The 13360-nt window shown below is 34.3% G+C and overlaps 1 non-coding gene across 1 annotated transcript; it reads right to left on the reverse strand.

Annotated features, from left to right (window-relative positions):
- Positions 1 to 3606: 3606 nt before the first annotated feature.
- On the reverse strand, positions 3607 to 3713 carry LOC123389139. Its single transcript, XR_006603672.1, has one exon. It is a non-coding gene; the product is annotated as a U6 spliceosomal RNA (small nuclear RNA).
- Positions 3714 to 13360: the final 9647 nt, after the last annotated feature.

The following is a 13360-nucleotide window of genomic DNA, read 5'->3' on the forward strand; positions in this document are numbered from 1 at the left end:
CAGTCCTGAGAGAAAAATATAAAGCTGTACAAGCCTTTCTCAAGAAACAAGAAAGATCTCAAATACACAACATAATCCTACACCTAAAGGAGTTGGAGAAAGAACAACAAAGAAAGCCTAAACCCAGCAAGAGAAGAGGAATAATAAAGATCAGAACAGAAATCAATGAAATAGAAACCAACAAAACAAAACAAAACAAAACACTACCAACAAAAACAACAATAGAACAAATTAATGAAAGTAGGAGCTGGTTCTTTGAAAGAATTAATAAGATTGATAAACCCCTTTCCAGACTTATCAAAAAGAAAAGAGAAAGGACCCAAATAAATAAAATCATGAATGAAAGAGGAGAGATCACAACCAACACCAAAGAAATACAAACAATTATAAGAACATACTATGAACAACTCTACGCCAACAAATTCAAAAATCTGGAAGAAATGGATACATTCCTAGAGACATATAAACTACCACAACTGAACCAGGAAGAAATAGAAAACCTGAACAGACCCATAACCAGTACGGAGATTGAAACAGTCATCAAAAATCTCCAAACAAACAAAAGCCCCGGGCCAGATGGCTTCCCAGGGGAATTCTACCAAACTTTTAAAGAAGAATTAATTCCTATTCTCCTGAAACGGTTCCCAAAAAATAGAAATGGAAGGAAAACTTCCAAACTCTTTTTTTCTGAGGCCAGCATCACCTTGATCCCCAAACCAGACAAGGATCCCATCAATAAAGAGAACTTCAGACCAATATCCTTGATGAACACAGATGCGAAAATTCTCACCAAAATACTAGCCAATCGGATTCAACAGTACATTAAAAGGATTATTCACCACGACCAAGTGGGATTTATTCCAAGGCTACAAGGTTGGTTCACCATCTGCAAATCAATCAATGTGATACAACACATTAATAAAAGAAAGAACAAAAACCACATGATATTCTCCATAGATGCTGAAAAAGCATTTGACAAAGTGCAGTATCCTTTCCTGATTAAAACTTTCAAAGTGTAGGGATAGAGGGCACATATTATCAATATTATCAAAGCCATCTATGAAAAACCCACTGCAAATACCATTCTCAATGGAGAAAAACTCAATCCTTTTCTGCTGCTGTCAGGAACATGGCAGGGATGTCCGTTATCATGACACTGCCTTTGAACATCGTACTAGAAGTCCTAGCCTCAGCAATCAGACAACAAAAAGAAATTAAAGGCATTCAAATTTTTCCAGTTGGCAAAAGAGAAGTCAAACTATCACTGTTTGCAGATGATATGATACTGTATGTGGAAAACTTAAAGGACTCCACTCCAAATCTGCTCTAACTTGTATAGGAATTCTGTAAAGTGTCAGGATATAAAATCAATGCACAGAAATTGGTTGCATTTTTTTATACCAACAAGACAGAAGAAATAGAAATTAAGGAGTGAATCCCATTTACAATTGCACCCCAAACCCTAAGATACCTAGGAATAAACCTAACCAAAGAGACAAAGAATTTATACTCAGAAAACTCTAAAGTGCTCATGAAAGAAATTGAAGAAGACACAAAGAAATGGAAATATGTTCCATGCTCCTGTATTGGAAGAACAAATATTGTGAAAATGTCTATGCTACCTAAAGCAATCTACACATTTAATGCAATCCCTATCAAAATCCCATCCATTTTTTTCAAAGAAATGGGACAAATAATCCTAAAATTTATATGGAACCAGAAAATACCTCGAGTAGCCAGAGGAATATTGAAAAAGAAAGCCAAAGTTGTTGGCATCACAATTCCAGACTTCAAGCTCTATTACAAAGTTGTCATCATCAAGATAGTAGGGAACTGTCACAAAAACAGACATAGATCAATGGAACAGAATAGAGAGCCCAGAAATACACCCTCAACTCTATGGTCAACTAATCTTCAACAAAACAGGAAGGAATGTCCAATGGAAAAAAGACAGCCTCTTCAACAAAAGGTGTTGGGAAAATGGAACAGCCACATGCAGAAAAAAGAAATTGGACCATTTCCTTACACCATACATGAAAATAGACTGGAAATGGATGAAGAAGCATAATGTGAGAAAGGAATCCATCAAAATCCTTGAGGAGAGAACAGGTAGCAACCTCTTTGACCTCAGCAGCAGCAACTTCTTCCTAGGAACATCGCCAAAGGCAAGGGAAGCAAGGGCAAAAATGAACTACTGGGATTTCATCAGATCAAAAAGCTTTTACACAGCAAAGGAAACAGTTAACAAAGCCAAAAGTTAACTGTCAGAATGGGAGAAGATATTTGCAAATGACATACCAGATAAAGGGCCATTATCCAAAATCTATAAAGAGCTTATCAAACTCAACACCCTAAGAACAAATAATCCAATGAAGAAATGGGCAGAGGACATGAACAAACATTTCTGCAAAGAATACATCCAAATGGCCAACAGACACATAAAAAAAATGCTCCACATCACTCGGCATCAGGGAAATACAAATCAAAACCAGAATGAGATACCACCTCACACCAGTCAGAATGGCTAAAATGAACAAGTCAGTCAATGACAGATGCTGGCGAGGATGTGGAGAAAGGGGAACCCTCCTACACTGTACATGGGAATGCAAGCTGGTGCAACCACTCTGGAAAACAGCGTGGAAGTTCCTCAAAACGCTGAAAATAGAACTACCCTATGACCCAGTGATTGTATTACTGGGATATACCCTAAATATACAAACGTGGCATTCTGAAGGGGCACATAAACCCAAATGTTTATAGCAGCAATGTCCACAATAGTTAAACTATGAAAAGAATCTGAATGTCCTTCAACAAATGAATCAATAAATAAGATGTGGTATATATGTGCAATGGAATACTATGCAGCCATCAAAAGTAATGAAATCCTGCTATTTGTGATGATGTGGATGAATCTAGAGGGTATTATGCATGGCGAAATGAATCAATCTGAGAAAGACAACTATCATATGATCTCCCTGATATGATGAAGTGGAGATGCAATATAGGCGGTTTGGGGGGTATGAAAAGAAAAATAAAAGAAGATGGGATTGGGAGGGACACAAACCATAAAAGACTAAATCTCACAAAAGAGAATGAGGGTTGTTGGGGGGAGGTGTGTTGGGAGAGGATGGTGGGGGTATGGACATTGGGGAGGGTATGTGCCATGGTGAGTGCTGTGAAATGTGTAAACCTGGTGATTCACAGACCTGTACCCCTAGGGATAAAAACACATTATATGTTTATAAAAAAATTTTAAAAATCCATTAAAAAAAACACATATTGCAAGCCCAGAGCTAATCTCATATTCAATCAAAAAAGTTTGATAGTTTTCCCCTTAAAGATCAGAAACAAGACAAGTGTGTCCACTTTCACTACTCTCATTTGACAAAGTACTGGATGTCCTAGCCAGAGAAGCAAGGAGCACAAAGAAATAAAAGACTCCAAAAAAAAAGGAAGAAGCAAAATTTTCTTTTTTTGGATAACATGAACTTACATGTAAAAAAATCCTAAAAACTTCACAAAAAAATTTGAATAAACAAATTTAGTTAAGCTTCCAAATAGAAGATCAATATATAAAAGACAAGAATTTTTTTGTTTTGTTTTGTTTTTAATATGGAATGCTTCCCAGTTTTTCATGTCATCCTTGTTCAGTGATCACGCTAATCTTCTCTGCATCATTCCAATTTTAGTATATGTGCTGCCAAAGTAAGCACAAGACAGGAGCATTTTAACACTCTAATGATGAACTATCTGAAAAAATAAAGAAAACAATCTAATTCACAATAGCATCAAAAATAATAAAATACTTAGGAAAAGATTTAACTAAGAAGATGAAAGATCTGTACCCCATAAACTATGACAGTGATAAATTGAAGGAGATACAAATGGAAAGATAGCCCATATTTATGAACGGTAAGAATTAACATTGTTAAAATGTCCATACTACCGGAATCCATCTGTAAATTCAATTCCTATAAAAAATCCAATGTTAGGGGCACCTGGGTTGCTCAGTGGGTTGAGCCGCTGCCTTCGGCTCAGGTCATGATCCCAGGGTCCTGGGATCGAGCCCTGCATCAGGCTCTCTGCTCAGCAGGCAGCCTGCTTCCTCTTCTCTCTCTGCCTGCCTCTCTGCCTGCTTGTCATCTCTCTCTGTCAAATAAATAAATAAAAAATATTTTTAAAAAATCCAATATTATTTTTTTACAGTAGTAAGTAAAGAATCCTAAATATATAAGAGACCATAAAAGACAACAAATAATCAAAGCAGTTTTGAGAAAGAATGAAGAAGAGAAATTACACTTCTTGATTTGAAATTATACTACAAAGCCCCCATGCTCAAAACAATAAAGTATACTGGCATAAAAACAGACCAATAAAGAAGCAGAACAGAATTGAGAGTCCAGAAATAAATCCTTTCATACAGTCACCTAATATTTGACAGGGGCCAACATATGTAATGGGTAAAGATAGTCTGTTCAATAAATGATATTTAAAACTGAAGAGTCACATAAAACAGTATGAAACTGGAGCCTTATATCACTCATAAATCTTAACTTGAAATAGATTAAAGACTTAAATGTGATGCATGAAACTAAATTTCCTAAAGGAAAACATAGGAAAAATTCTCCTTGACATTGGTCTTGCCAATAGTTTTTTGGATACCAGACCAAAAACACAAGCAAAAAAAACCAAAAATAAATAAGTGATATTACATCAAACTAAAGTTTCTGCATTGCCAAAAAAAAAAAAAGAGAGAGAGAGAGACAGAGAATAAAAACACAATCCACAGAATGGAAGAAAATACTTACAAATCTTATATCTGAAAAGAGGTTAATAACCAACAGATACAAATAAAAATATATATAATTTAAAAAATAGCAAAAGGATCTCAATAGACTTTTTATCAAAAAAGTTATATAAATGAACAACAGGAGCATTAAAAAGTGCTCAACGTAAAAACTCAGGGCAAAGTCATTATGTTGTTGTTGTTTACCTCTGGAAAACACAGCAAGATATTACTACCTATTAGAATATATACTACCAAAAAATTAAAACTAACAAATTTTGGTAAATATTAGGGAAAATGGGGAACTTATGCACTGTGATAGGGATATAAATTTGTGTGGAAAACAGTATGGAGTTTATTCATGTTATTAAAAGTAAAATTACCATATGAATCAGTAATCCCACTTCTAGGTATATATCTAAAGGAAACGAAGTCACTATTCGAAGACATATCTGCACTCTTTTTTTTTAAAGATTATATTTATTTATTTGACAGACAGAGATCACAAGTAGGCAGAGAGGCAGGCAGATAGAGAGGAGGAAGCAGGCTCCCTGCTGAGCAGAGAGCCTGATGTGGGACTCGATCCCAGGACCCTGGGATCATGACCTGAGCCGAAGGCAGCGGCTTAACCCACTGAGCCACCCAGGCACCCCCATATCTGCACTCGTATGTTCATTATAAAATTATTAACTCTAAGAAAGAGATGGAAATAACTTCAGTATCCATTAATGGATGAATGAATAAAATAAGAATGGTAAATATATACTATGGAATACTACTTAACCATGAAAAATTAAGAAATACTGCCATTTACAACAGCATGGATGGATCTTGAAGGTATTATACTAAGTGAAATATTTCAAAGATTTATATATATATATATTTTAATTTATGTATTATGATATCCCTTACATACAGAATCTGAAGAAAAGGCAAACTAATGGAAACTTAGAGTTGAGTTGACAAGGGGTGAACCTGGGGTGGAGTAAGGTGGTCAAAGTGTACAAACTTGCAACTATAATATGAAAAAGTTCTGGGAATCTAATGTACAACATGGTGATCATAGATAATAATATATACATACTTTTTTATTGTGCTTCCCTTTATTAAACTTTGTATATATCACATTCTTACAAGTTGAAAGTTTATAGGATTCTTGTATAAAATAGGTCTGCTGCCTCCATTTTTCTAATAACATTTGTTCATTTTGTGTCTCTCTGTCACATGTTGGTAATTCTTGCAATATTTCAAGTTTTTTCATTATTATTATATTTGTTATGGTGACCTGTGATCAGTAATTATGACCCACTATCTACTCAGAACTAGTTTACTTAAGGTATATACATTGTTTTTCTTTAAAGACATAATGCTTTTGAACAGTACAGTATAGTGTTTATTTTTTATACGCACTGGGAAACCAAAAAAAAATAATAATTTGACTTAGTTTATTGAGATAATCGATTTATTGAGGTGCTCTGGAACAAAACCCACAAGACCTCTGAAGTTTATCTCTACTGTACTATATACATAAAAGTTGCTAAGAGAGTAGATCTTAAAATTCCTTACAATACATGCATAAAAACAGTGGCAACTATATGAGATAGTAGATGTATTAACATTTTTATGTAGATTATATTGCAATACAGATGTATACCAATTTATCAAATTGTACAAAATTTACACAATGTTAAGTTTGCAGTGTTATAAGAAATCATTTCTTAAATTTACAAATTATAATATGTCGATTATTTTTCAATAAAGCTGGAAAAAAAACTTTTTGTAGAATTAATCCTATTTTTCAAAAAAGGAAGTAAGGAAGTAGAAACTGCAACTAACTCTGAAATAATAGAATATAAAATCCATTTTAGTTATATACACTGTGACAAAAACTATTACTTAGTTTACAATGAAGGAATACTTATGAAGCATGAAGGATGGTCTATAAATAAGGCTGAAAGAGCTCATTCTTAAGGTTTAAATTTAAAATCTTCTTTTGAAATACTAAACTGACCACCCAGTTTTCCAAACATAAATGTCTTAACTGCATGAATTTATTTCATACAACTCTATAATCTAGTTTCATAAGAAAGCAGCATGCAAATTTTGAATAAGACAGACTTGCTTAAGTTTCTTTACGTTCAACAGTAAAGGATACTTCCCTAAAAATAAATAGAAGAAAAATCAGCATATTTATCATGATAATTATTATTCATAATGAGATTCATATTGAATTAGGGAATATATATCCTCGGGGGGGTAAAGTAAAATGAAATTTATTTTGGTAAATGTGTCTATGAATAGTCAATACAATGCCTCAATATAAATGAATATTATCATTTTGAACAATTTAATTACTATTATTAGAATTATTATAAGTATAAAAATAGCTATCATTTTAGCATGGAATATGAGACTCTCATGCTCCATGCTTCATTACATCCACACAACAACTCTGCATAATAAGTATTATTATCACCATCTCATGGGTGAAAAAACTGAGTCTAACACATTTAGATAACTGGTTTATGATTACATGGCTAGTAAAGATGCATCACACTAATTTAGGCTTTATGATTTCAGAATTGTACTCTTTCCACTGCACATTCTATTACTCTGTAAATACTTGGCTTGTTTTCATTTAGTTCTTCAATTTTATTCGTGTGGTGATGGCTTAAAGCTTCATTTAAAGGAAGCTTAAAAAATTCATTTAACCAAAAGCTCCCAAGAATTAAAAATGTCATGGATCTAATGTAGACATGGATATCATTAGTTAATGGCTAACTATATATTTTCCACTCTAGTGAGATAACAGAGTATTTTTCTAAGTTTTAGTATCTGAGTGTTACAAAGGACTTTGTTAAAATAGAAATATTTAGACAAAGGTGATCAAAAGTCTAGATCAGGTCACCTTAAGAGAAATATTAGGAAACTGAGGAAACCAATGGAGATTTGAACACTGAGCTATAATATAATGAATGGTTTAAAGTATTTAGTAGAGTATAGAAAAGCCCTTTAAAGCCTGGTCTTAGCCTAGCATTGCAGCTTCTGGGATATCTGTCTATCTATCATCTATCTATCTCTCTATCTATCTAGATATAAACTGGAAAACTTTTTTAACTTAAAGATTTTGAGAAATAGAACATAATCAGCACCATAGAAGATCTCTTTATGATAACAACCTCGCCCCTCCTCCCAGTATGTTAATATTTTCTCTTATTTAATGTAACATTGTGCAAATATACCACTACTGATCTGCTGTTATGAATGAAATAACTATAATCATCTGTTTGCATATCCTGGTGAAAATATTCATTTAGTTCCATGTTGTATTTCTAGGAATGGACCAATTTTTTTTATTTTTATTGTTAAGTTTTCTAAATATTGTCCAACTTACCTCAAATGTTTTTATTATGGGCACTGTCATTCTTTCACATTCTTGCAAGACATTTTTACTGTTGCCCAATATGGTAAGTGTGTAATAGTATGCCATTCTAGGTTTTAATTTAATTTTAATTTAATTTAATTTAATTCCAGATTCATAATAAAGATAAGCAGTTTTTATATATGAGCGGCCATTTGGATTACACTTTCTGTAAAGTACATGCTCAAATCTTTTGATATCTTAACATTGTGTCATACTGACTTCTTTAATAGTAGATTTTCTGAATGAACTTTAGCTGTGTAGGTCTTCTCTATTTTATTTTGAACTTGTTTTCATTTCAAAATCTTTATATGTATTTCCATAATCTGCTTTTATTTTGCTTTGTCTATTATCTATATATTTATTTATTTATTAGCAAGCAAGAGAGAGCGAGCGAGCGAGAGCGCAGGGAGGGATAGAAAAAGAAGAGAAAAGAATCTTAAGCAGGCTCCAGGCTCAGCACAGAGCCCAACTCTGGGCTCTATTTCATAACCCTGACATCATGACCTGAGCCAAAATGAAAGAAATAAAATAAAATTAAGGTGTTAAAAAAAAGGAAAAAGAATTGGAGGTTTAATTAAGCGAACCACCCAGGCACCCCTGTGGTATCTTAAATTAGCTGTCATATCTTTAAAGTTCTAGAGTATCCATTTGGTTAATTTATAAAATCTTTCTCAATATCATTTTTAGTTTCAGTTTTTTGTTCAATTTGCTTCCCCTCTCATTTCTTTGAGCAGAGTAATCAAGCCATTTTACAATCTTTATTGATCATTTTAATATCATACTTAATCCCATTTTGTCTATCAAATCTTGTTAATGGTTTTTCTTTGTGTGCTTTGTTACATTTTGCTATGTTCAAGACATTATATTTGAAACTCTTATTGAGTAGGGATAATTAAGAGCTATAATAATGGTATGGTCCTCCTTGGCAGGATTTTCTCTTATATCTGAGACTCTACAAGACAATCATACTCCAAATTCAGTGACTGACTTTCTCAGTTTACACAGAAGGCAAGGTAGGCTCTAGTCTTATTTCTGCTTCTCCTTGTGCTTTGGGGATCTCAACTTAAATTTGGGTTGTACCAAAGTCCTCAAACTTGATTGCTGCTGGATTTTGAATTTTGTTTTTCTAGTATCAAGAGTCTATTAAAAACACAGCTCAGTGTGTTTTAGCAGTTTCAAATGCTCTCCTAGCTAAAATGGCTTCAGGGCATATATCTCCAGGCTCTCATTGTATTTCTTATTCTGGCCCAGTAATCCCTCACTTATTTTTATAATCATTCTGATATTTTTAACTTTAAAAGCTATTTTGTCTGGATTTTTAGTTGTCTTAAGTAGGAGTTTTTAGATCACCATTACTAGAAGCAACAACAAATATACATGAAAATATCTGCAGAAGTTTATCACATCTTTATGGCTTCGAACTTCCATAAGCTGAGGCATCCTTCTCTAATCACTTAGGCAAACTCCAATTTTCCCTTTAAAACAACACAAGAATTGCTTCATTTAAGAACATGTTCAGGGATGACTCTTCCCCACTGTTCTTACCAACATTCCCACACACTCTTTGCTACCCACACCTTCTTTATGATCTTTCATTAGGTATATCAGCGTCCCCAGGATTTTGCTCTAGTGTATTTTTGTCCTTTAGAGCTTTAATTAAATATTAATTCCATAGAAAGTCTGTCCCTTTTCTTTCAAACCTGGGTTAGTTATTTCTTCTCATCCTTTGTCAGAAGTTACTTTATTAGAGAAACTTACAGCTGTATTGTGACTTTGGAGCCTTTACAGTTTTTTGACTGGAAAAATCACCCACCCCTGAGATCTTTACACAGCTTCATAGCTGATATTATTCAGAAATCTGTTCTAAACAGATTTTTAAGGGAGTCCTTTTTGGACCACTCAGTTAAAAAACCTCTTCTCAATCACTGCTCTTTTTAAAATGTGGCTTATTTAGTTCAAAGTTGCCCAGTTATATGGACACTTTTTTTTTAGTGTTCTGATGGGCCATCTGGATTTCTCCTTTGCAGAAATGGTCCGGTTCCATTGTCACCTCTGCCCATTTTCTTGATTTTGGATTATTTTGGTTCTTTGGGGTGTTGATTTTGCTAAGTTACATATTATAATTCCTGGACACTAGTTCCTTTAATCTGATATCTTTTTCAAATATCTCTTCTTCCCATTCTGTCAGTTGTCTTTTGATTTTATTGTTTACTTTTCCTTTTGCTGTGCAAAAAGCTTTTGATCTTGAGGAAAAAGCCGCAGTAGTTCAGTTTTTTCCCGTTGCTTCCCTTGCCTTTTCGTTGTCCTAGGAGAATATTGCTGCGGCAAGGTCTAAGAGGTTCTGCCCGTGTTCCTCCTCAAGGATTTTGATGATTCCTTCGTACATTGATGTCCTTCATCCATTTTGAGCTATTTTTTGTGTGTTGTGTAAGGAAATGGTCCAATTCATTTTTCTGCATGTGGCTGTCCAAATTTCCCTCAGCACCATTTATTGAAAAGGCTGTCTTTTTTTCCATTGGACATTCTTTCCTGCTTTGTCGAAGATTAGTTGACCATAGATTTGAGGGTCTATTTCTGGGCTCTCTATTCTGTTCCATTGATCTATGTGTCTGTTTTTGTGCCAGTACCATGCTGTCTTGATGATGACAGCTTTGTAATAGAGCTTGAAGTCCGGAATTGTGATGCCACCAACGTTGGCTTTCTTTTTCAATATCCCTTTGGCTATTCGAGGTCTTTTCTGGTTCCATATAAATTTTAGAATTATTTGTTCCATTTCTTTGAAAAAGATGGATGGTACTTTGATAGGAATTGCATTAAATGTGTAGATTGCTTTAGGTAGCATAGACATTTTTCACAATATTTATTTTCCAATCCAGGAGCATGGAACATTTTTCCATTTCTTTGTGTCTTCCTCAATTTTCTTTCATGAGTACTTTATAGTTTTCTGAGTATAGATTCTGTGTCTCTTTGGTTAGGTTTATTCCTAGGTATCTTATGGTTTTGGATGCAATTGTAAATGGGATTGACTCCTTAATATCTCTTTCTTCTGTCTTGCTGTTGGTGTAGAGAAATGCAACTGATTTCTGTGCATTGATTTTATATCCTGACACTTTACTGAATTCCTGTATAAGTTCTAGCAGTTTTGGAGTGGAGTCTTTTGGGTTTTTCCACATATAGTATCATATCATCTGCGAAGAGTGATAATTTGACTTCTTCTTTGCCGATTTGGATGCCTTTAATTTCCTTTTGTTGTCTGATTGCTGAGGCTAGGACCTCTCTAGTACGATGTTGAATAGCAGTGGTGATAATGGACATCCCTGCCGTGTTCCTGACCTTAGCGGAAAAGCTTTCGTTTTTTTTTCTCCATTGAGAATGATATTTGCGGTGGGTTTTTTTCATAGATGGCTTTGATGATATTGAGGTATGTGCCCTCTATCCCTACACTTTGAAGAGTTTTGATCAGGAAGGGATGTTGTACTTTGTCAAATGCTTTTTTCAGCATCTATTGATAGTATCATATGGTTTCTTGTTCTTTTGCTTTTATTGATGTGTTGTATCACACTTGACTGATTTGCGGTATGTTTGAACCAACCTTGCAGCCCTGGAATAAATCCCACTTGGTCGTGGTGAATAATCTTTTTATTCATGTACTGTTGAATCCTATTGGCTAGTATTTTTGTTGAGTATTTTCGCATCTGTGTACAATCAAGGATATCGTCTATAAGCTCTCTTTTTTGGTGGATCCTTGGCTGGTTTTTGGGATCAAGGTGATGCTGGCCTAGTTGGCCTCATAAAAAGTGAGTTTGGAAGTTTTTCCTTCCATTTCTATTTTTTGGAACAGTTTCAGGAGAATCAGGAATTAGTTCTTCTTTAAATGTTTGGTAGAATTCCCCCGGGAGTTAGCCGGTCTTTCCCTGGGCTTTTTGTTTGTTTGGAGATTTTTAATGACTTGTTTCAATCTCCTTACTGGTTTATGGGTCTGTTCATGCTTACTTTCTATTTTCTTCCTGGTTTCAGTTTATGTGGTAGTTTATATATGTTTCTAGGAAATGCATCCATTTTCTTCCAGATTGTCAAATTTATTGCCGTAGAGTTGCTCATAGTATGGTTCTTATCATAGTTTGTATTTTCTTTGGTGTTAGTTTGTGATCGTCTCCTCCTTTCATTCATTATTTTATTTATTTGGGTCCTTTCTCTTTTCTTTTTGATAAGTCCGGCCAGGGGTTTATCAATTTTATTAATTCTTTCAAAGAACCAGCTCCTAGTTTCGTTGATTTGTTCTATTTGTTTTTTTGTTTTTCTATTTTCATTGATTTCTTTCTGCTCTGATCTTTATGATTTCTCTTCTCCTGCTGGTGGCTAGGGTTTCTTTCTTGTTCTTTCTCCAGCTCCTTTAGGTGTAGGGTTAGGTTGTGTACCTGAACCTTTTCTGTTTCTTGAGAAGGCTTGTACCGCTATGTATTTTCCTCTCATGACTGCCTTGTTGTGTCCCACAGATTTGTGAACACGTTGTATTGTTTCATTATCATTTGTTTTTTTCCATGAATTTTTTTTTCAATTCTTCTTCTTTAATTTCCCTGTTGACCCATTCATTCTTAGAAGGATACTGGTTTTAGTCTCCATGTATTTGGGGGTTCTTTCCAAACTCCTTTTGTGGTTGAGTTCTAGCTTTAGAGCATTGTGGGTCCTGAAAAAATATGCAGGGAATGATCCCAATCTTTTGATACCGGTTGAGTCCCCACCTGATTTAGGACCGAGGATGTGATCTATTCTGGAGAATGTTTCCATGTGCACTAGAGAAGAATGTGTATTCTGTTGCTTTGGGATGAAATCTTCTGAATATATCTGTGATGTCCATCTTGTCCAGTGTGTCATTTAAGGCCTTTATTTTTCCTTGCTGATCTTTTTGCTTGATGACCCTGTCCATTTCAGTGAGGGGAGTGTTAAAAGTTCCCCTACTATTATTTGTATTATTGTTGATGGTGTTTCTTTGATTTTGTTATTAATGTGGTTTATATAGTTGGCCGGCTCCCACCTTTGGGGCATAGAATAATTTAAAATTTGTTAAAATCTTCTTGTTGGACAGGACCCTTTGAGTATGATATAGTGTCCTTCCTCATCTCTTATTATGGTCTTTGGCTTAAAAATCT

The sequence above is a fragment of the Mustela putorius genome, unplaced genomic scaffold (assembly GCF_011764305.1).
Source record: "Mustela putorius furo isolate JIRA1106 unplaced genomic scaffold, ASM1176430v1.1 tig00003953_pilon_pilon_pilon, whole genome shotgun sequence".
NCBI classification, from domain to species: Eukaryota; Metazoa; Chordata; class Mammalia; order Carnivora; family Mustelidae; genus Mustela; species Mustela putorius.